At 38.5% G+C, this 23,564-nt stretch overlaps 1 pseudogene; it reads right to left on the bottom strand.

Annotated features, from left to right (window-relative positions):
• Nucleotides 1-16,246: 16,246 nt before the first annotated feature.
• On the bottom strand, nucleotides 16,247-18,607 carry LOC131750840 (stress-70 protein, mitochondrial pseudogene; annotated as a pseudogene).
• Nucleotides 18,608-23,564: the final 4,957 nt, after the last annotated feature.

Genomic DNA, 23,564 nt, shown 5'->3' with positions numbered 1-23,564 from the left:
TTAAATTTCCTCTCCAGGTATTCAAGCCATCAGATAATCTTTTCTTCTTCTGATATGTTAATTCATGATTATTACTGTTACTGTTTGACTGCATCTCCCCCTGAGCGGTCTCTCCCTCCCTATCTGTCCTGCTTTTGTGCTAGGCCTGGCGCTCATCTGATCTCCAGGGATTTGCCTTATCAACCATCACATGAATTCCCTTTGTCCCTTCCTCTCTTGTGTTGGGTCCCTGATTCCTAAACCACAAATCTTCCTCTTTCTTTGGTTTACTCCCTCAGTTTGGTGGAACTAATTTTTAGCTTCTTGAGCAATAATGGGAACAAATGGAGATAACTTTTCTTGAGAGCTTGAATGTAGGAAAATATTTGTATTGTGTCCTAACACTTGATTGATGGTTTGGCTAGGTACAGAACGGTAGATTAGAAGGTATTTTCTCTTAGAATTTTGGAGGCATTACTCAATTGTCTTCAAGTTTCCTGTGTTCTGTTTGAGAAACGATGCCATTCTGATTCTCACCTGATTTTTGATGTTTTGTTTTGTTCTGGAAGATTTTAGGATCTCTTTTATCGCTAAATTCTAGCTGGTATGCCCTGGAGTAGTCCTTTGAAATTCCACTTATTATCCTGTATAATCAGCTTTCCATCTAGAAACTCATTGCTCCCATTTGAGAACTTGAGTTATTTCTAAGATACTTCCTTCTCCTCCAGTTTCCATGTATTCTCTTTCTGGAATGTCTACTAGTTAGAGATGAGATCTCCTGGAGAAAGCCTCTGCTTTACTTATCTTTTTTCTCTTCCTTTTTTCATGTTTTTGTCTTTTAGTTCTACTTTATGAGAGAATTCTTTACTTTTTCCTCTAATCTTTCTATTAATTTTTTTAAAAACACCATTAACATAATTTTATTTTTCAAAAGCCAGTCTTGCTCTTAAAACAGAACATCCTTTCTTGTTTTATGATTATGGTATCTTTTCTGTGTTCTCTGAGGGTTAAAAATTTGTACATTTAAAAGACTTCTTCTCTTTGAGTTTCTTTGTTTCCTATTGTCCTGCTTATTTTTGTCTTTCACAGTAAAGACTTCTCTCAAATGCCCAGTGAGCCTGGCCACCTTTTTATGGTTAAGAAGAAGGAATTAAAAGGCTAAAAGCAAGCTCTGTATGTGTGGGGGGGGTCTGTTGACAGCAAGGTTTTACTATCAGATGAGAAAGCACCTATCGTTTTTTTGATATTTTAAATTCTGTCTGGCCTTCTTGTGGATTAATAAACTATATGTTACGATTCCATTATGATTACTCCACTATTGGCTCATTAAGTATGCCTTTTGTTTTACTTTTCTTAAGTTACTCTACGTTTTGCAATATACATCTTTAATTTATTGTAGTCTATCTTCAAATAGTATTAAGCCTCTCTCTAAGCAGGAGCAGAATTGAATTCTGTTCTGCTCTTATCTTTAATATTATTTTCCTTTTCATTCTTTGTGTTTGTTCTGGTATTCTTTTATGAAATTCCTGAGTTGAAGGTTGGCTTCACTTGCTTTTATTATTTTATTCTGATAAATGTGTTAAAACTATAGACTTCTCCTCAAGTTCTCTCTAGGTATGCTTTTATTATGTCCTCTTAGTTTTAACAAGTAAGTACCTTACAGTCATTCAGTTCTAAGTATTATGGCATTTTAAAAAATGATTTATCTTTATCTCAGGAGATTTTGGTAGTATTTTATTTAGTTTGTATAATTTAGGTATTTAATTTAATTAACTTATTAGGTAAGTCATTTAGCTTTATTTATTTAATTCCTTTTCATGTAGTTAGAATGTTCATTTAGTTTGTTAGTGTAGTTTAATTATTACTTCTTAGTTGGTTACTAATTTATTTTTTATTTTATTCAGTTTTTAAATTATTTAGATTTTGTAATTATGTAGTGTAATTTTTAGTACTTTACTTAGATTTTAGATATTCTTTTGTATTGACTTATGATTTTTTTTTTTTAGAAAACATCATCTATTTCTTTGGAATATTTCTTTGAAACTTTCATTATGACTTAACACATGCTCGGTTTTTGTGACTATTCCATTTTCACTCTCTATTCTATATTTGTTGGGTATGGATATGTACACATAGTAAGCTATATACACAGTACTTCAATCTTATTAATTGTGTTATTTGGATTCATTTATTTGTTAATTATTTCAGTGAATATTTATTCAACACCTATTATTTGCTGGATACTCTTCTAGGCATCAGAGATACAGTGCTAAACAAAACAAAATCCCTGCCTTTCATGGTGCTTATATTCTAGTGGGGCTAATAATAAATACATAAACAATAGCAACAGATTATATGTTACACGCACACACATAGTAGTGATAAAAGCTTTGGAGAAAAATAAAGCAGAATAAGGGTGATAGAGAATTTGGGGTCTACGTGACAAGAGTTACTTCATAAAGGGTGGGTCTGGAAGACCTTTCTGAGAAAGTGGTATTTAAACATATCTTCATACATTTGTTTATTTTTCTTTGTTTGATCTATTAGTTTGAAATGGGTATGTTAAAAGCCACCAAATACAATTGTTTTTCTTTTCACAAGTATGTGATGTCCCTTTTTGGCTAGTATGATATTATTTGTCTTGAATTCTGTTTTGTCAGATGTTAAAATTTGAACATCTGTTTTCTTTCAATCCATATTTGCATAACTTTCTTGATCTTGTTCTACCACTGGGTTTGAATCCCAGCTGTGACACTTGCTACTTCTTTCATCTTGGATCGATGATTTAACCTTTATGCTTTAATGTCCTCATCCATTAGGTGAGGATATTAATAGGAACTACCTCATAATATCATTATGAGGACTAAATGAGTGAATTCTTGTAATGTGCATAGCACAGTGCCTGGCACATAGTAAGTGCTTATAGAAGTAAGAAGCTATGAAAAAAAATAAAACTTTGTTTCAAATATTCATTTGCTTTTATTTTGAGTTTGTCCATTGCTAACAACGTATTGGGTTTTTCCTTTATTTTTTAAAATCCAGGGTCAATTTTAATGGGTGTTTTAAATCCATTTACATTCACTCTAAGCATTTTAATTATATTAGAACATATTCCTGCCACCTTATTTAGCATTTTTCCATTTACTATACCTTTTTTTGTTGTTTTTTAAAGATTTGTTTTGATGGGGACCATTTTTAAAGTCTTTACTACGGAATTTGCTACACCATTGCTTCCATTGTTTGTGCTTTGGTCTTTTGGCCTCGAGGCATGTGGGATCCCAGCTCCCTGACCAGGGATCAAACCCACTCCCCAACTTCCTCTCCGCCTCCCCACCTCACATTGGAAGGTAAAGTCCCAACCACTGGACCACCAGGGAAGTCCCCACTACACCTTTTTTTTTTCCATTCATTTCCTATTTTACATTTGCTATATGGCATTTTCTCCCAACTAAAAATATAAACAGTTAATTGCACTGAACTTCTTATGAAACCATGTCCTTTTCTTTTTCCAATATTTCCACTATTTATTCTTCATTCCCTTTTATACATATTTTGTATTATTGCTCATGAATGGTTACGTATGTTTTGATTCCCAGTCTGTAGTTTCCATATCACATACTCTCTTTTTACATCTTCTGATATCATCTCTACTTCTACATGGTACCACCAACTTCACAGTTGCCCAGCCTGGACTCTCTTCTTTCCTTCTTCCCCTACTTCCAGTATAACATCATGTCCTGTCAATTCTTCTTCCTAAATGTACCTTGAATGTCTGTGTTGTTTTCTATCATCTGTGTCTGGATTATTGTATGATCTTTCTATGTCTGGTCTTCTCCTCCACGCCCACCCTAGTACACTCTTCTACCCTATAATCTGTGATCTTCATATAATGAAAATCTGCTGATGTCACTACTACTGAAAACTCTTTGGTGACATTTTACTGCCCTTTGGATTGAATGCTAATTCCTTAATATGGCTCGCAAGTCCATGGGTGATCTGATTCCTGCTGACTCATAGCTTTTCCCTCCCAAACTCCTTGAGGAATTTCTTCTAGCTCCTCAAACACATCAGGTGTTCTGTTACCTTCATACATTTTCACAAGTTGTTTCTTCTTCCTAGAACATGTTTTCCTTCCTCTTGGCCTGGTTTAACTTTACTCAACATTCAGACCTCAGTTTAGATGTTTCCTCTGAGAAGTCTGCCTTGTTCAGGAAGCCCACGATCTCTTGCGGTCCTCTGTGTTTCTTCCTCAGTATGGTGTTCTATGCATGTTTGGGTTTTTATCTTCAATTTCAACATGCTCAGCAAAGACAGGGGCTGTTCTCGTGTCATGTGTCTAGGATGTGCCTGATGTAGGGAAAGTCCTCAGTGAAATGTACTGACTTGAGTTGCATGTCCATGCCGCACTTCCTGTCCCTTGGATTCTTTTAAGTCTATAAATTTCTTTCACATTCCATTGGCTTCTTAGAGACATCCTAAACATCCCCAACTCTTTACACTTTACTAACTGATATCTTACACTAAAATAATCCTAAATTGTTCACAAAGTAATTTTCCATGGACTATCTCATTTAACTCTCTATGTTCCTGGGATATAGGTAGGAATAAATTAGGCTTCCCATTCTACAGTGAGGCAACTAAGTTCTGAAGAGGTTAGTGATATGCACAATAAGACCAGAGTTATGACATCTATTTAGGTCTTTTGATTCCATTGGGTACCTTTTTTAAGTTGTGGCAAAATATACATGACATAAAATTGATCATTTTAACTGTTTTTAAGTGTACAGTTCAGTTGCCTTAAGTACATTCACACTGTCGTGCAACCTACCCCCAGAACTCTTTTCACCTTTCAAAACTGAAACTCTATACCAATTAAATGACTCTTCATTCCCTCTATCCAAGCCCCTCAAATCCACCATTCTACTACCCATCTTAATGAATTCGACTACTCCAGGTATCTCATAAAAGCAGAATCAGATGATATTTTTCTTCTTGTGACTGACTTGTTTCACTTAGCATAATGTCTTCAAGGTTCATCTATGTTGTAACATATGTCAGAATTTCCTTGCCTTTTAAAGCTTCCCATTTGGTGTGTACATATTCAATCATACATACATATTATTGATACAATCATATGTATGTACCACATGTTGTTTATCCATTCATCTGTTGATGGACGCTTGGGTTGCTTCCACTGTTTGGCTATTGTGAAAAATAGTGCTGCTATGAACTTGGGTATACAAATATCTCTTTGAGTCCCTGTTTTCAATTGTTTTGGGTACATACCCAGAAGTGGAATTGCTGAAACACATGGTGATTCTAGTTTTGATTCTGCTAAGAGCCCCCATAATTTTTTCCACAGCAGCGTTACCATTTTAAATTCCCACCAACGGTGCACAAGGGTTCTAATTTCTCCACATCCTCATCAACACTTCTTATTTTCTGTTTTTTTGATAGTAGCCATCCCACTGGGTTTGAGTTAGTACTTCACTTAGTTTTGGTTTTCATTTCCCTAATGATTAGTAATATTAAACATCTTTTCATGTGCTTATCAACCATTTTCATATCTTTTTGGTTTTGTTTTTTGCTTGTTTTGTTTTATTGGCCATGCTACACTGCTTGCAGAATCTTAGTTCCCAGGCCAGGGATTGAACCTGGGGCCCAGAAGTGAAAGCGCCAAGTCCTAACGACTGGACCACCAGGGAATTCCCCATATCTTCTTTGGAGAAGTGTTTATCCAAGTCTTTGTCCACTTTCTAATTGATTGTTTGCCTTTTGTTGTTGTGAGGTTATATATTCTGGATATTAACCCCTTAACAGATATATGATTTGCAAATATTTTCTCCCATTCCATAGGTTACCTTTTCACTCTATTCATTGTGTCTTATGATGCAGTCAAGTACTCCTGACATTATTTTACGTTGTCTTTTTAGAGGATTATTTACAGAAGTGGTACAAAGCATAGGTGGAGTCCTGGCAACAGGACTGGAGCCCAGTTGTCAGAGCAGACACACGAGGTCAAGAATTGTATCAGGGGTGAATGCTGAGCGTCAGGGTATGGGAATGTTTAGGGAATGGAGGCACTTAATGTTCTCCTGCCTAAAGATTTGTCATAGAGACTGAGGTAGGCCTAGGCCAATAGATGGGGCCAAATGCTCCCAGGAGTGGTAAAAGAAGGGTTGCCAGGGCTGAGACTTCTTTAAGCCCCTGGCCTTTTATTGAGTCATATATAGAAGACTAGAGGTTAATTTCCTTTCGTCCCTAAGAGGTTTGAACCACTATTTAAGTGGTAAGAAGTACCTGGGAGAGTCCCACTGGCTATTTGAGGAGGCACCTAAGAGCCAGACAACTAAATACAGGTCCTGGAAGAACCAGGAACCCAGGTTAAGTTTATTATCTATTAATGAAACTCCTGCCTCTTAGTAAAGGAGGATCTGGAACCTCAGGCTAGATATCACCAACTCAGCTGAGGTTAGGATTCATTATTTGTCCACAAGAATGAAATCAGGTATTGTATGTAGCAATGTCAGATTATCAGTAGCAAACTGGTGCCTTTCAGATAAAGGCTAAAGGTAAGTTAGGAATAAGACCCAGGTTACCAAAGAGCCAGGACTGGGAGACTAAAGGTGGTTTAAAAGAGGCTTTAGGGGTGAACTGGTTTGTTATCTGAAAGCTAGGGCTGTCCTTTTCCCGCTATCTGTATGAAAAGGATCTGATTCCCAGAGGGACCAGATAGCCATATATGACACTACCTATATATCCCCTTTAGCTACATGAATGAATACAGAATCACCTCTCTTTACAAGTTTTTAACCAGTAAATTTCTACAGGCATAAGCAAAGCTTTCACCCAGAGCAAATTTTTTCAGGTTCCACTGCCACCAACAAATGACATTAGTGGTCTGCATACTCATTTTATTTTATTTTTATTTATTTATTTATTTATTTTTGTGGTACACGGGCCTCTCACTGCTGTGGCCTCTCCCGTTGCAGAGCACAGGCTCCGGACGCGCAGGCCCAGCGGCCATGGCTCACGGGCCCAGCTGCTCCGTGGCACGTGGGGTCCTCCCAGACCAGGGCACGAACCCGCGTCCCCTGCATCGGCAGGCGGACTCTCAACCACTGCGCCACCAGGGAAGCCCTGCATACTCATTTTAGACTCAGACACCATGAAGTTCAATAGTCTGTTTCTTATTGAGCTGTCTTAAGAACATCATTAAACCCACAATATTTTTAAAACATTGCTGAGAAAATATCAAAAGGGTTCATAACAGAGGCTTACAATTACAAGGAAAACAGAGAAAGTGACTTTTAAAAATGGAAAGTGGTGAGGAAATGACAAATGGAGCACATGCACCTGAGGAGAGTCATTTGACTGTAGGAATTATTCTCAAGGATGAGGTGAATCACTGGCAGTAACAGGCAAGATGAAGGCAAGAGATGGATGTGGTCGAAAGATCAGATGCTATTAGTCGGCTAAGTGGCTTTTTAGCTTTAGTTTATTTGACTATGTCGTCTAAAGTTAGAAAACTTAAAGGGAAAACAAGGTAACGGTGCTGTCCAAGGAAACTTCTGCCTCAAGCTGTGGATGGTTGGGTGAGTTTCCAGCCACTTGTATCTGCACAAACGCAAAGTGAGGAATGACAGACGTGGCAGACACATGTTGTGTGGCATCTAAGGAGTTAACGGAAGCACTTTCAAAGATCCCCAGGGATTGGGATGGTGATTAACTGCCTCCAAAACTTCCAGTGCCAACAGAAGAAATATCAGCTAGGAAAAATGGATGCCTAATTATTATGCTTCAAAGTCGTGCCCGATGCTCATTTCAGTGGGAAGGTATCCAGGGATTTAAAACATAAAACAGCCTCCCTCCCCATGAATATATGAGCAAATGGCTTTGCAAAATGCCTTTTAGAACTGGAGTGGTACATAGGAAGAGGAACTTCTGTGCATCTATTGAATTTGTTTTCCATTTTGTTCTATATAGGCTGCAAACTCGGATATAAATGCTTTCTCTGTCTTCATAAATATCATTGGTAAGATATTTTAGACATGAGCAAGGACAATGCCTAAGGATGTGCAACTACAAGAACATTTCCCAGAGTGTGCTTCCTGGGCTTGGTAGGATAAAACAAAAAGATTCCAGGATCAAATAGATTTGGAAAATAATAAAACACTCACTTAATAAAAGGTGAATGTATTTCTCAAAACCGAGTGTTGTTAGAATACACCTAGCTGACCTCCAACTACAGAGAGCATAACTGACCACGAATCCCCGCTGCCGCCCTCCAAAACCATGCTCACATTTGTGGGGAGGCTAGCTTTCCCTGAGGCTGCTCTCAGGCAATGACCATGACTGAGAGAAAGGGGTCTAAAGTAGGACCGTTACTGGAAGACACAAGACTCCCTGACCGACGACTTTGGCTCAGGGATTTCCTGACAGGCTTGCTGAGCTGATAATTCATTAGACTTGAGGGCAGTCTAGAAGCTTCCTTCAGTCTCTCCCGTACTCAGGGTCAGACTTGCATGGTCTGATGCCCCTTCCAGCCTTTCCCAGCTCCCTTTCATTTTCTCTCACAGCCTTTCCCCTAATAGAATTCTTCCATATTTAATCCTATCTTGGCGTCTGCTTCTCAGATAACCCAGACAAACTATTACAAAGTTTATGATAACTCATAAACCTCTGTGCACACACACAAAAATAGCAGCTAACTACGAAGCAAGACCTATTAGAAATAGAAGAGGCATTACATAAAAAGGTAATATTCATCAGAGATTTTAATACAACCCTTTTAAAATCAGTCATAAGTAACAGACAAAAATTGAAAACATAAAGAAACTTATGAACCCATAACCCTTATATAGATAGTAAAAATTATTTTCTAAGTTGATGGAACAAAGAAAGATTTGAAAATCCATATTTCTTATTATTCAAGTGTTAGAATAAATAATACAAGATGATAAAATGAGTACCTAGAAATTAAGAAATATAACCTTAGGGCTTCCCTGGTGGCGCAGTGGTTGAGAGTCCGCCTGCCGATGCAGGGGACACGGGTTCGTGCCCCGGTCCGGGAAGATCCCACATGCCGCGGAGCGGCTGGGCCCGTGAGCCATGGCCGCTGAGCCTGTGCGTCCGGAGCCTGTGCTCGGCAATGGGAGAGGCCACAGCAGTGACAGGCCCGCATACCATCAAAAAAAAAAAAAAAAAAGAAAAGAAAAAGAAATATAGCCTTAGACAAATTTTGGAACGAGGCAATCAACACTGAAAGGCAGAATAAGTTGTACTCAGAAGAAAATTTAGAAACTGAAATGTTTTATTTAAGAAAGAAAGATTACTAGCAATGAAACTTTGTATTATAGAAAATTAGAAAAACAAAAATAAGATCAACCAAAAGAAAATATGAAGAGGTAAGATAAAAGTGGGATAATAATAAACAAAAAATAGAATAACTAAATAATTAAAGAATAACTAAATCCAAAGGCTAGTTTAGTGAAAATACCAAACCCTTATGAATTTAATTATAACATTTTTTTAATGTTGAAATAAAAATGGGCAAAAGATATGCTTGATTAGGAATAAGGAAAAACACAACCACAGACAGAGAAGAAATTTAAAAAACAACAACCGTGTAATACCTCATACAACTTCTTGATAACAAATTTGAAAATCTAGAGGAAATACTTTCTATGTACTATACATTACCGAAACTGACCCAAGATAAAGTAGAGAACAGCCACAGAGTAATTGACACAGAGGCTTGGAAAGGTGTTTAAAGAGCTATTGTTACTAACCTTTAGTAACATCATGTCCAGATGGTTTTATTCTTCCTTAAACTCTCAACTCTAAACCGTAAGAAAAGATGGAAAGGCCCCCATAACTAAAGTTATGAAGCTGGCATGATTTTAGTATCTTCTGGTAAAGGTAATTATTTTTAAATACACCAACTAATCTTTTAAAAATTTCATGCAATATTGTATATGACTATAGAAACAAAATTATAAACAAAAATATAGCAAATATACTTCAATATTTTTCATGTTTCCAAACATTAATACACTATGGCCAATTTGGATTTATACATGCATTGCATGGATGCTTCAATACTACAAAATCTGTCAACATAATTCATAACATCAATAAATTAAGGGAAAATATGTTCATATCAATAAATCCTAAAAAGACACTTAGGAAACCTAATAGTCATTCTTAAAAAAAACTATGAATAAATTAATAATAAATGGTGACCACTTGATGATGATTTGAAAAACTGACCTATCAAAAACCAACAGAAAATATTTCAAATGATGAAGCAAAAACATTTCAGTTAAAATCATAAATATCATAGCATTCCTTCTATCTGTGTTATTAACCCATATGATGTTATAGGTTCTAGTAAATGCAGTAACAAGGCAATAAAATAATTCACAAGAACATTGGAAAAGAAGCAATATAACATCTATATTCACTGACAATGTAATTTTACACCTAGAAAACCCCCAAAGATTCTCTTTAAAAAGCAGCTTTAATGAAAAAGAAAAATTGGATGCATGTTAAAAATACAAAATTCAACAGTTTTTCTTTATATTAGCAATAAAGACCTGCAAATGAAAATAGAAAAAATAATTATTTTGTTTACAATATTTCCAAAAAATTAACAAGAGCTGGAAATAAATGCAAAATGAAAGGTAGAGGTCTAAATAAAGGAAGTGATAAAATCATATTGAAGAAGGTAAAACAAATGCTGAATAATGAGAAGGCATAAACTTTTTGAATTAGAAAAATTTAATTCCATAAAATTTATATCTTTACAATTTTATGTTACTACTATACTTCATGGTTAATGCAATTCCAGTTAGAATCCCATGGTAGAGAAGGATTCATCTTCCAGGGTCCATTCTCCTTCCTCCCTTAGTAAGAACCCAGGGCTATTTGTAATAACACTGTATTTGCCAGTGTTCTGGAAAAACCCACAGTTCTCCTCCTCTTTCTCCTTTACTTTCACATGGAACACTTCACTTCTGACACTTCTGGTCACCAAATGTGTAGGAAGTTTTCCCACACTAAGCAATTCTCATGACACCAGCTGGGTGTGCTACAATTTAAGTCAATTCTGACACTATTTACCTGGAGATGGCGTCAGATCCTACAGGTTAAGGACTCAGTCTCACGAGAGACTGCTCCCCACTTCCGAAGTCACTGCAAGTAGTAGATCCCCAGGTTACCCACAACTTCTGTGCAACCTGCTACAAATCGGAGGTTCCCATGACTTCCTCCCCCTTGGATTTGATTATCTGCTAGAGCAGCTCACAGAACTCAGAAACGCATTTACCAATTTACTAAAGGATATGCTGAAGGATACAGAGGACAGCCAGATAGAGAGATACGTAGGGTGAGATCTGGGAAGGTCCAGAGCACAGGAGCTTCTGTCCCCATGGAGTTGGGGTGCATCACCCTCCTGGTAAACGGCTGCATTCACCCACCTGCAAGCTCCCCAAATCCCATACTGTTGGGATTTGTGGAGGCTTCCTCACGTAGTCATGAGCAATTATTAACTCCATTTCTAGTCCCTCGTCTCTCTCTAGAGAATTGGGGGCGGGGTTGAAAATTCCAAGCGTCTAATCATGGCTTGGTCTTGCTGTTGACCAGCCCCCAGCCAGGAGCCACCAGGAGCGCACCCAGGGTCACCTCAAAAGAACAGAAGATGCTTCTGGCACTCTTATCATTTGGGAATTTACAAGGGTTTTAGAAGCCTTGTGTCAGGGATGGGGACAACGACCAAATGTATATTTCTTATTACAAATTACAGCATCACAGTATCCTTTGCTTCCCTTGCAATGGGGTGCAGTCATGTGATCAAGTTCAGACCAGTGTGATGCAGATGGAAGTTGAGCAATAGTTCTCCCTTATCCGCGGTTTCACCTTCCGTGGTTTAAGTTACCCACAGTCAACCACGGTCTGAAAATAAATGGAAAATTCCAGAAATACACAAGTCATAAGTTTTAAATTTCTCACCGTTCTCAGCAGTGGGATGAAATCTCAAGCCATCCCAACTGGATGTGAACCATCCCTTTGTCCAGTGCACCTTGCCCATTAGTCTCTTAGTAGCCACCTGGGTGATCCAATCAACTGTCACCCTTATCGCTGTGCTTGTGTTCAAGTGACCCTTATTTTACTCAATAGTGGCCCCAAAGCACAAGCATATTGATGCTGGCGATTTGGATATGCCAAAGAGAAGCTATGAAGTGCTTCCTTTAAGTGAAAAGGGGCAAGTTCTTGACTTAATAAGGAATGAAAAAATCATGTGCTGAGGCTGCTAAGATTTACAGTAAAAACAAATCTTCTATCCATGAAATTGTGAAGGAAGAAGACATTTGTGCTAGTTTCTTTTTTTTTCTTTTGGCCACAGTGCGGCATGCAGGATCTTACTTCCCCAACCAGGGATCGAACCTGAGCTCCCCTGCAGTGGAAGCTCGAAGTCTTAACCATTGGACTGCTAAGGAAGTCCTGAGAAATTTGTGCTAGTTTTGCTGTCACACCCCAAACCACAAAAGTTACGGCCACGGTGCATGATAAGTGCTTAGTTAAGACAGAAAAGGCATTATGTTGGTACAGTAAGGTACTTTGAGACCACATTCACATACCTGTTATTATAGTATAGTGTTATAATTCTATTTTATTATTAGTTATTGTTGTTAGTCTCTTACAGTGTCTAATTTATGAATTAAATTTATCATAGGTATGTATGTATAGGAACAAGCATAGTATATTTAGGGTTTGGTACTATCCCCAGTTTCAGGCATCCACTGGAGGTCTTGGAACGTATCCCCTCTGGATAACAGGGAACTGCTGTATGTGAAACTTCCATTCTTAAAAGGAAGTGGGGATGGGGTTGACCTCTCCTGGCCCATTTTCCCTTTTCTACTGGAATGTAGGTGAGTAGCACACCAACCTGTACTATGCAGATGGTAAAATGGAAGATGGAAAAAACCTTGGTATCTTACACTTAAATCTGACACACCGACCCTAGACTGCTTATATTTGGCATTTTTGGCAAGAAAAGTACAAACAAAACCAAAACTCCTGTCTTGTTCAAGTCACAGTTACTTTGGCTCTTAATTACATCACCTGAAATATATCTAAGCAATGCAAATCCCAACAGTGTTTTTTAAAGTTATTACATAAAATCATATAAAAGTTTAAAGGGGAAAATAAATACCAATAGAAAAGTAGAAACGTTTTTTGGTTTGTTTTGCTTTGCTTTTTAAAGAAGGGAAGGAACTAGAGAACTATATAAAGCATCCAATCAAATAAATATGGCAATGGTTTGGAGATAGAAACATAGATCAGTGAAACAACATAGTTAGTTAAGCTAAAAAGCACCCAAGTATATACAAGAATGTAAAATAAGCAAATGTGATTTTTTAATTCTGTGGGAAAATGGTTCATTTAGTCAATGTGCTATCACAACTGCCTACCTGTGTGAAAGAAAGTAAAATTGTGCCCCAATCTCAAATCACATGGACATCTAAATTCCAGATGGACCAAAGACTGAAATGTAAACATAGCCATTTCCTCTGGGAAAATAAATCTAAGAGATCACATGCAAAATTGAGATTACCTTCCTAACCAAAGCAGGAAATTCAGAAGCTGTTAAGGAAAAATAGGTATATTTACATAAAACTTTAAAACTTCTATGTAGGAGAAGATACAATATAGGTAAATAGAAATTATATTTGAAATCTGATGGCAAAATAAAATTATACTATACAAAGAGCTCTTACAAATTGACAAGAAAAAGACCTACAACTCAATAGAAAAGTGAGCAAAGGGTATGAACAAGCAATTCACAAGAAAGCAACTCCAAATATTTGACATATGTAACGAAAGGACATTCAAAGTCACAAGTAGTGTGAAAATTGCAAGTTAAATTAACAGTGACTAAATGATTTACATCCATAATGCCAGGTTTAAGGAAGAGCCTTAAAAAAAAATGGAAAAGCCTTTTGCTGCAGACATGAAGAAAAGAGCATGCTCTCTAATTTGCTGGTGGAAATGTGAATATTTATAGCCTTTGGGGGAAAGCAATGTGGCAATACCTATTAAAAATAAAATAAATTGCAATCCCTCCCATGGAAATATTTTCCACAGAAAAAAAGTATCAACATATCATAAGGCCAGATGTATAAAATGTTTATATAAGATGTTATTTGTAGAGTTAAAAAATTCGTAAACATTGTATACAACTATGAATAGAGAAGTTGTTCAATAATTTATGAGACATCCACTCCATGGAGTTTTATAAAACCATCACAAACAATGAATTAGATCTGTACTGAGCAGGAAAAGAAGATGCAAAGTAATATTCCATTTTTGTAAAACAAAGCCAGAGGACTATGTGTGTGTCTGATTATATTTTATGAGCTTGGAGGGAAGCAGGGAAGAACTCACATGACGTTGGTAAGAAAGCTAAATTGGGGGCTAGTTGCTGGGTCAGCAGTTTGACAAGGACAGGAAAAGGAGGAGGGGAAAAGAGAAAGGAAAAGTAAGCTTCCAGAACACCCAACATGCATGGCATTGTCCCATGAAAGCAGAATGATATGGGAGTATACACAGGTGAATGTAAATGATATTAGAATTAACAAATGACTGTGAGGGACTTCCCTGGTGGTCCAGTGGCTAAGACTCCACGATCCTAATGCAGGGGGCCCGGGTTTGATCCCTGATCAGGGACTAGATACAGCACTCCATAACTAAGAGTTTGCATGCTGCATCTAAGGGCTGGCACAGCCAAATAAACAAATAAATAGATAGATAGATAAATATTTTTTTAAAAAGAGAAAGGACTATGAGGCAATATAGGACTTTTTGTAATATAATTTGTTGTAATATTAAGTAAACAATAAATGATTACAAGGTCAGGCATAGCCTATGGTTGTGTCTAAATAAAATATGTGGAGAGGCAGACAAAGGTTGGAAATTGTAGAGCATGGCCAGTGGGGTTTTAGATTATTTCCCATCTTCTTTTCTATTTTAAAAATTTTTATTTATTTTTTAATTTAATTTTTATTTTATATGGTGTATAGTTGACTTACAATGTGTTAGTTTCAGGTGTACAGCAAAGTGATTCAGTAGTTGATCTACAATCAACAAATGCATTCAGTTATACATATACATATATCCATTCTTTTCTTTTTTTTTGAATTTTTGAATATTGATTCTTCCAATCCAAGAATATGGTATATTTCTCCATCTGTCTGTATCATCTTTAATTTATTTAATCAGTGTCTTATAGTTTTCTGCATACAGGCCTTTGTCTCCTTAGGTAGGTTTATTCCTAGGTATTTTATTCTTTTTGTTGCAATGGTAAATGGGAATGTTTCTTTAATTTCTCTTTCAGATTTTTCATCAATAGTGTATAGGAATGCAAGAGATTTCTGTGCATTAATTTTGTATCCTGCAACTTTACCAAATTCATTGATGAGCTCTAGTAGTTTTCTGGTGGCATCTTTAGGATTCTCTATGCATGGTATCATGTCATCTGCACAGTGACAGTTGTACTTCTTCTTTTCCTATTTGTATTCCTTTTATTTCTTATTCTTCTCTGACTGCCGTGGCTAGGACTTCCAAAACTATGTTGAATAATAGTGGCGAGAGTGGATATCTTTGTCTTTTTCCTAATCTTAGAGGAAATGTTTTCAGTTTTTCACCATTGAGAATGATGTTTGCTGTGGGTTTGTCATATATGGCCTTTATTATGTTGAGGTAGCTTCCCTCTATGCCCACTTTCTGGAGCGCTTTTATCATAAATGGGTGTTGAATTTTTTTTTTTTTTTTTTTTTTTTTTTGCTTTTCCTATTTATTTATTTTTTTAAAATCCAGAATGGATCAAAAACAGTCATCAGGGATACAGGTACCAGACACAGGCCAAAGGGTAGCTAGGAATGTATGCCTTCAGAAATTTTGGGAGACTTGTGTTTTAGAAGCTAGACCTCACATAAATAGCTAGCTTAGTTTTCCACTGATTTAGCTTCCCCTGCCCTACCTCCCAACATGGCACAGCTGCCTTGCCTTGCAAGGCCTCAGTTGAAGAACTCCATATACACACAGGCTGGTACAGCAGTACTTAGGTAACTAGAAGGATCTCATCCCCCTATGGTCTCATTCCAGACCTGTCTTCAGTGTGTGGAATAGTTTCACCCCTTTGAAAATACAGCTACTTCAGCACAAAACAACGTTAAATCTTTAGAATGATCAATATATCTTCTTTCCCCCATTTTACATGCAGCTGAAAAAGAATGACAGGCTAGGGACAGAATACTGTGAACTGTGTACTGTTGGGAATTATCACTTGTTAAATGATCATTAGCTAATGGTCACTAAATTTACATATTCAGGAAATTATATAGAGAGTACTGCAAAAACACAGTAGAAGACTGAAATTTTGCCCATTTTAGCTCAGGAAATCCCTTCACTCCCAAGCATCATAATATGTTGTCCTTTTGACTCAAAAATTTACTGCTGTTACTATTTCTCTTCCTTTTGATCTTCCTTTTGCTCCCCAGTGCCAGAACTTCCAGAGCCTCCCTGCTCAGATGCCATCTTTTTGTATGCCATTTCGAAAAGCTTCAATGATGCTTGCTGAAGGGAAGATGCTGCCTGCCTTATATTTTCTCCTGTTTCACTGTCTTTTCGAGCGAGGAGCTCCCTCATTTTGGAAATCTCTTCTTTTAGCTTGTGGCACTCATCAGCAGGCAATTGGTCCTTGAATTCTTCCATCTTGGTTTCTGTGTCATGAATGATTCCTTCAGCCATATTAACTGCTTCAACTCGTTCCTTCTTTCACCGGTCTTCCTCAGCATACTTCTCTGCATTTTTAACCATATTTTCAATATCATCTTTGCTTAACCCACCGGAAGACTGGATCACAATCTGCTGCTCACGTCCTGTACCCTTATCTTTGGCAGAAGCATGTACAATCCCATTGGCATCAATGTCAAATGTAACTTCAATCTGAGGGACTCCACGAGGGGCTGGGGGAATCCCAATCAAAGTAAACTGTCCAAGAAGTTTGTTGTCTCCAGCCATCTCTCTCACCCTGACACACTTTAATCTCCACCTGAGTCTGTCCATCAGCAGCTGTAGAAAACACCTGGCTCTTCTTGGTTGGAATAGTGGTGTTCCTGTTAATAAGCTTGGTGAAGACACCTCCCAGAGTCTCAATACCCAGAGACAGGGGAGTGACATCCAAGAGTAGCACATCTGTGACATCACCAGCCAACACACCTCCCTGAATGGCAGCTCCAATGGCCACAGCCTCATCAGGATTGACAGCTTTACTTGGGGCTCGGCCAAAGAGATCCTGCACAGTCTGCTGAACCTTAGGCATCCTAGTCATGCCACCAACCAGAATCACTTCTCCTATGTCACTTTTGTTGACTTCTGCATCTTGCATGGCTTTTTGGCATGGAACTATGGTCCTTCTTATTAGATCAGTAACAGTCCCCTCAAACTGAGCCCGGGTCAGCTTCATATTCAAGTGCTTGGGTCCAGAAGCATCCATTGTAAGGTATGGCAAATTGATGTCAGTCTGCACAGATGAAGAGAGTTCACACTTGGCCTTCTCAGCGGCTTCCTGAACCCTTTGAAGTGCCATGTTGTCTTTGGTCAAATCAACCCCTGTCTCTCTTTTGAACTCCTTCACAATGTGACGCAGCAAGGCCTGGTCAAAGTCTTCACCACCTAAAAAAGTGTCTCCATTGGTGGATTTCACCTCAAATACTCCTTTCTAAATTTCCAGTATGGAAATATCAAAAGTTCCACCACCTAAATCATATACAGCAATGATTTTGTCTTCTCATGTGTCTAGACCATAGGCCAGAGCAGCCGCTGTGGGTTCATTAATTACCCGAAGCACATTTAGTCCAGATATCTGGCCAGCATCCTTAGTGGCCTGTCTCTGAGAGTCATTGAAATACGCTGGGACGGTGATCACAGCATTTTTTGCTGTGTGCCCCAAGTAATTTTCTGCAGTCTCTTTCATTTTCATCAACACAAATGCTCCATTCTGACTTGGGGAATAGAGTTTTTCATGAGCTTCAACCCGGGCATCACCATTAGAGGCACGGACAATTTTAAAAGGAACATTTTTAATGTCTTTTTGAACTTCTGGGTCATCATGTCGCCGGCCAATGAGACGCTTGGTAGCATAGAATGTGTTGTTTGGGTTGGCGACAGCCTGTCACTTGGCTGGCATGCCAATAAGTCGCTCGCCATCTGCTGTAAAGGCTACAACTGAAGGGGTGGTTCTGGCACCTTCAGCATTCTCTAGCACCTCTGCTTGTTTACCTTCCATAACTGCCACACAGGAGTTGGTAATAACCAAATCAATACCAACAACTGCTCCCTTTATTGCTTCTGATGCATAGTCCCGCCTTGAAACAATTCTAAAAGCTTCATGACTAAAGCCATTCCAGCCATCCTGGTGGCGGGTGGCTGTGAGGCCCCGGGAGGCTGCGGTGCCGACAAGACGGGCTACTGCGGCTCGGCTGGCGCTTATCATGGCTGCTAAATGGTGGAAATACGAGGCAGCAAACACGCGCTCGGACCGCCGAGAATTGCGCAGCACGGTGATGCTCTGGGTGTTGAATTTTGTCAAAAGCTTTTTCTGCATCTATTGAGATGATCATATGGTTTTTATTCTTCAATTTGTTAATATGGTGTATCACATTGATCGATTTGCCTATATTGAGGAATCCTTGCCTCCCTGGGATAAATCCCACTTGATCATGGTGTATGATCCTTTTAATGTGTTGTGGGATTCTGTTTGATAGTATTTTGTTGAGGATTTTTGCATCTATATTCACTAGTGATATTGGTCTGTAATTTTTTTTTTTTTTTTTTTGGTAGTATCTTTCTCTGGTTTTGGTAACAAGGTGATGGTGGCCTCATAGAATGAGTTTCAGAGTATTCCTTGCTCTGCAATTTTTTGGAAGATTTTGAGAAGGATGGGTGTTGGATCTTCTCTAAATGTTTGATAGAATTCACCTGCGAAGCCATCTGGTCCTAGACTTTTCTTTGCTGGAAGATTTTAAATCACAGCTTCAGTTTCATTACTTGTGATTGGTCTGTTCATATTTTCTGATTCTTCCTGGTTCAGTCTTGGAAGGTTATACCTTTCTAAGAATTTGTCCATTTCTTCCAGGTTGTCTATTTTATTGGCATAGAGTTGCTTGTAGTAGTATCTTAGGATGCTTTGTATTTCTGCTGTGTCTGTTGTAACATCTCCTTTTTCATTTCTAATTTTAATGATTTGAGTCCTCTCCCTCTTTTTCTTGATGAGTCTGGCTAATGGTTTATCAATTTTGTTTATCTTCTCAAAGAACCAGCTTTTAGTTTTATTGATCTTTGCTATTGTTTTCTTTCTTTCTATTTCATTTATTTCTTTTCTAATCTTTACGATATCTTTCCTTCTACTAACTTTGGGTTTTGTTTGTTCTTCTTTCTCTAGTTCCTTTAGGTGTAAGCTTAGATTGTTTATTTGAGATTTGTCTTGTTTCTTGAGGTAGGCTTGTATAGCTATAAACTTCCCTCTTAGAACTGCTTTTTCTGCATCCCATAGGTTTTGGATCATCATATTTTCATTGTCATTTCTCTCTAGGTAGTTTTTGATTTCCTCAGCGTTCTCTTGGTTATTTAGTAACGTACTGTTTAGGTTACATATGTTTGTGTTTTTTACATTTTTTTCCTTGTAATTTATGTCTAATCTCATTGCGTTGTGGTCAGAAAAGATGCTTGATATGATTTCAATTTTCTAAAATTTACTGAGGCTTGATTTGTGACCCAAGATGTGATCGACCCTGCAGAATGTTCCATGCACACTTGAGAAGAAAGTGTAATCTGGTTTTGGATTAAATCTATCTGGTCTATTGTGTTATTTAAAGATTGTGTTTCCTTATTAACTTTAGTTTGGATGATCTGTCCATTGGTGTACGTGAGGTGTTAAAGTCCCCCAGTATTATTGCGTTACTGTCGATGTTCCTCTTTTAGAGCTGTTAACAGTTGCCTTATGTATAGTGGTGCTCCTATGCTGGGTGCATATACATTTGTAATTGTTATATCTTCTTCTTGGATTGATCCCTTGATCATTATGTAGTGTCCTTCCTTGTATTTTGTAACATTCTTTATTTTAAAGTCTATTTTGTCTGATTATAGCTACTCTAGCTTCCTTTTACTTCCATTTTCATGTAATATCTTATTCCATCACCTCACTTTCAGTCTGTATGTGTCCCTAGGTCTGAAGTGGGTCTCTTGTAGACAGCATATTTATATGGGTCTTGTTTTTGTATCCATTTAGCAAGCCTGTGTCTTTTGGTTGGAACATTTAATCCATTCACATTTAAGGTAATTATCGATATGTATGTTCCTATTACCATTTTCTTAATGGTTTGGGGTTTATTTTTGTAGGTCCTTTTCTTGTCTTGTGTTTCCCACTTAGAGAAGTTCCTTTAGCATTTGTTGTAGAGCCTGTTTGGTGGTGCTGAATTCTGTTATCTTTTGTTTGTCTGTAAAGCTTTTGATTTCTCCATCGAATCTGAATGAGATCATTGCTGGGTAGAGTGATCTTGGTTGTAGGTTCTTCCCTTTCATCACTTTAAGTATATCATGACACTCCCTTCTGGCTTGTAGAGTTTCTGCTGAGAAATCAGCTGTTAACACTATGGGAGTTCCCTTGTATGTTATTTGTCATTTTTCCCTTGTTGCTTTCAGTAATTTTTCTTTGGCTTTAATTTTTGTCATTTTGATTACTATGTGTCATGGCATGTTTCTCCTTGGGTTTATCTTGTATGGGACTGTCAGTGCTTGGGTGTCTATTTCCTTTCCCATGTTAGTGAAGTTTTCGACTATAATCTCTTCAAATATTTTCTCGGGTCCTTTCTCTCTCTCTTCTCCTTTCGGGACCCCCATCATGCGAATATTGTTGCATTTAATGTTGTCCCAGAGGTCTCTTAGGCTGTCTTCATTTCTTTTCATTCTTTTTTCTTTATTCTGTTCTGCAGCAGTGAATTCCACCATTCTGTCTTCCAGGTCGATTATCCATTCTTCTACCTCAGTTATTCTGCATATTGATTCCTTCTAGTTATTTTTCATTTCAGTTATTTTATTGTTCATCTCTGTTTGTTTGTTCTTTAATTCTCTAGGTGTTTGTTCTTTCATTCTTCTAGGTCTTTGTTAAACATTTCTTGCATCTTCTCGATCTTTGCCTCCATTCTTTTTCTGAGGTCCTGGATCATCTTCACTATCTTTATTTTGAATTCTTTTTCTGGAAGGTTGCCTATCTCCACTTCTTTTAGTTGTTTTTCTGGGGTTTTATCTTGTTCCTTCATCTGGTACATAGCCCTCTGCCTTTACATCTTGTCTATCTTTCTGTGAATGTGGTTTTTGTTCCACAGGCTGCAAGACTGTAGTTCTTCTTGCTTCTGCTGCCTGCCCTCTGGTGGATGAGGCTATCTAATAGGGTTGTGCAAGCTTCCTGATGGGAGGGACTGGTGCTGGGTACAGCTGGGTGTTGCTCTGGTGGGCAGAGCTCAGTAAAACTTTAATCCTCTTGTCTACTGATGGGTGGGGCTGGGTTCCCTCCCTGTTGGTTGTTTGGCCTGAGACGACACAACACTGGAGCCTACCAGGCTCTTTGGTGGGGCTAATGGTGGACTCTGGGAGGGCTCACTCCAAGGAGTACTTCCCAGAACTTCTGCTGCCAGTTTCCTTGTCCCCACGGTGAGCCACAGCCACCCCCGCCTGTGCAGGAGAGCCTTCAACACTAGCAGGTAGGTCTGGTCCAGTCTCCTATGGGGTCACTGCTCCTTTCCCTGGGTCCCGATGCACACACTACTTTGTGTGTGCCCTCCAAGAGTGAAGTCTCTGTTTCCCCCAGTCCTGTCAAAGTCCTGCAATCAAATCCCGCTAGCCTTCAAAGTCTGATTCTCCAGGATATCCTCCTCCCGTTGCCAGATCCCCAGGTTGGAAAGCCTGACGTGGGGCTCAGAACATTCACTCCAGTGGGTGGACCTCCGTGGTATAAGTGTTCTCCAGTTTGTGAGTCACCCACCCTGCAGTTATGGGATGATTTTATTGTGATTGCGCCCCTCCTACCGTCTCATTGTGGCTTCTCTTTTGTCTTTGGATGTGGAGTGTCTTTTTTGGTGAGTTCCAGTGTCTTCCTGTTGATGATTTTTCAGCAGTTAGTTGTGATTCTGGTTCTCTCACAAGATGGAGTCCATATATCCATTCTTTTTCAGATTCTTTTCCCATATAGGTTATTACAGAATATTGAGTAGAGTCCCCTGCACTATACAGTAGGTCCTTGTTGATTATCTATTTACCTCATATTACTACATTGTCTTTAAAAAATATTTAACAAAGTAAATAAAAATAATAATTAGTGATGAAAGACTACATGTCATGAATTTCTTGAAATTATAGACCCTGTAATGATGTTAAAATGTAATATGAACTGGGCAAAGGTGAAGGTGGAGAATTCTGGCATCCTCCGTTTTCTCTCATTTTATGGTCATTTTTCCATTTTCTACCTTATGTCACTGGGCAAAAGTGAGATCTTAAGATGATGTACTGATCTGCAAGAATAAACTTTAAAAATGCTTAAAATAAATGTGTGTATTCAGTGAAATCCTCTTAAGAAACCAGAGAGAACCTTGGATGATTTCTGAAGAAATCAGCAATTCCATAACTTTTTCACTCTCCTTTTGTCTGCTCAGCCAGCCCTGCTCACAGCTGACCGACTCTGACAACGGGTCAGGGAAGCCAGGTCTTGTGAGATGGTTGCAGGGCATCCACAACAGTGTTGGGTACATGAAGACAGCCCCTTGGAGTGAGGGGGGTGGGAAAGCTGATTAAATGACCATCTAGGCAGCAAAATGGAAAGACAGCCAGGGAATCAAGTTCACCCGAGTTTGCAAGGTTCCCATTGTGTTGGTTTCCCTCAGGTCCTTTGAAGCCGATTATCAAAATGTGATACAGGGAGATCAGCTTGGTTCTTTGTGACCACCTAGAGGGGTGGGATAGGGATGATGGGAGGGAGACACAAGAGGGAGGAGATATGGTGATATATGTATAGCTGATTCGCTTTGTTATACAGCAGAAACTAACACACCATTGTATAGCAATTCTACTCCAATAAAGATGCTAATAAAAAAATGTTTGTGACAAGTGTGCTTTGCCCTCCTGAGTTGAGGCTTCCCATTGTAATGGCTCAAGATGGCTCTCCATGGAACTATCCCAAGGGACAGTGGACGACCTTGGTCTCTGCCTTCCTCCAACCTTGAGCATTAGTTTTCTCCAATGTCAAAATAACAGGGCTATAAAGAGCCGAGGCTGGTGGGAGAGGAAGCAGGTTAGCTATGTCCACATGCCTCCTTGTGACAACTCAGGTGGTCTCACCGGGCCACCAACTGCCCCTGCACCTGGCGTGGTGCCTTGTAGACACTCACCATTGCTCCATTAAATGTGTGCATGAGGTTTATACAAATCTTGAGGAAGAACTATAGACAACGACAACTTGTATTGCTGGG

This window comes from Kogia breviceps, chromosome 2 (genome assembly GCF_026419965.1).
Source record: "Kogia breviceps isolate mKogBre1 chromosome 2, mKogBre1 haplotype 1, whole genome shotgun sequence".
Taxonomy (NCBI): Eukaryota; Metazoa; Chordata; class Mammalia; order Artiodactyla; family Physeteridae; genus Kogia; species Kogia breviceps.
The sequence above is the reverse complement of the archived record's forward strand: the minus strand, read 5'-3'. Positions and strand labels throughout refer to the sequence as shown.